Raw genomic sequence first — 1882 nt, 5'->3', positions numbered from 1 at the left:
AGAACAACGTTACAATATTTTGAAAAACTTATTTAATCGAGTGTTGTGTGACAACGAATTACAACTAATATAATCAACCTAACTATCTCCTCGCAACATCATACGAAGCAAAATATTCATAATAATTTTATTACGAAAATAAACACTTCACATAAAACGGCAGAAATTTCTTACTATTAACAACAACAACAAATCTAAGACGGATTTCACGCACGTGAGAGTTTAATTTCGAAAGTTAAATGTGTGTAACTTAACCACGATTTTAAATGTTACACAAAATTCACAGAGACCTATCTTTCAAGAAAATACTCACATTGCTCACAATGCAAGCCACACGATCCACAGCGACATCTACAAACATAAGCTAGTGCAGACGATATTTTAGGACTCGGAGAGTTGTGACATTCACCTCCATGTAAACAGGTCCCATTTCTGCACGTGATCTGAAAATAATAATAATAATAACAATCATTTTTTTTCCAGCGCTCAGTCTCCTTGTAAAGTTTCTCATGAACTAAAAAATTAAAAAATTATTCTTACTTCTATATAGATTAATATTCCATATTATGTATGATAGAGAATTAGGATTACAAAATCTAGAAAAAGTCTTATGAAACTATAAAAATCATTAACTGGAAAAAAATGATACTGTTGGTTACATTTTCGTTGTATCATAAATAGCTCTTCAGCTATTTAAATATTATTTCAGGCGTTTGCCGATTGGACAAACATAACATTGTCATAAGGGCATGCGGGTGTTATTAAAACTGTTGAGGAAAGTTAGAAGTTGCGTTATTTCTCGCATTAAAAAAGAAAAAAATGCAGTTTTGAGTTTGATACAGTTTAGATGTATGAAGGTGCAGTAAGTTACATCAGACTGTGTAAGGATAAGAAATTACTTTTCTATATATATATATTCATTTGGTCATTTTCTTCAGTTCATATAAAACGTTTTAATTGTAAGTCCAGTATATAAACTGAAACGTTAAAGTTCGTTCAGTAAACATCATTAAGTTCCCAGAAAATATTTAATTGTATTTCTTAGTTTTTGTTTTTTTTTTTCTAAAGAAAAAAAAAGATTTTTTTTATCCGATTATGAAATGATAGAAGACCAAAGTTTAGAAAAGGCATAGAAATTAGGTAGGCTGAGGGGCGAAGTCCTTCAGAGCCTGTCTCCCACCCCACCTCCCCGGTGGATCAGCGGTAAGTCTGTGAGATATATCGCTAAAAATGGACACCAGCAGTCAGCAGAGTATAGATAGTTTGTTCGCCCTTTCAGTCGTGGGGGCGTTATAATGTGACGGTCAATCCCACTATTCGTTGGTAAAAGAGTAGCCCAAGAGTTGGCGGTGGGTGGTGATGACTAGCTGCCTTCCCTCTAGTCTTACACTGCTAAATTAGGGACGGCTAACGTAGATAGCCCTCGTGTAGCTTTGCGCGAAATCCATAACAAACAAACCTTTCCGACCAGGACATACTGAAAGTTTTGTATTTTTTATTCAAGATCTTATAAAGTAATATCCTTTAAAAATGTAACATTTTAATTATAAAATAATTTAAAAACTTCAATCATTTCAAAATTACCATAGCTATCAAATAAATGTTTATTTTTCAATAACTCTACATTATATATGAAGGAAATGCTTTTATTATAAATTGTTAAGTATCTAATACCCAGATGATGAATCTGCAGCTTGCTTTCTAGTTTTCCATTTGCTGTTTTGATTATGTCTTGTAGGCGGAATATCCCCAGTGTTTTTAGCCTCAAACATTTCCATTATATCCCCAGTGCTTTTAGCCTCAAACATTTCCATTATATCCCCAGTGCTTTTAGCCTCAAACATTTCCATTATATCCCCAGTGCTTTTAGCCTCAAACATTT

Source organism: Limulus polyphemus, unplaced genomic scaffold, assembly GCF_000517525.1.
Source record: "Limulus polyphemus unplaced genomic scaffold, Limulus_polyphemus-2.1.2 Scaffold6855, whole genome shotgun sequence".
Taxonomy (NCBI): Eukaryota; Metazoa; Arthropoda; class Merostomata; order Xiphosura; family Limulidae; genus Limulus; species Limulus polyphemus.
This window is presented reverse-complemented; position numbering follows the sequence as displayed.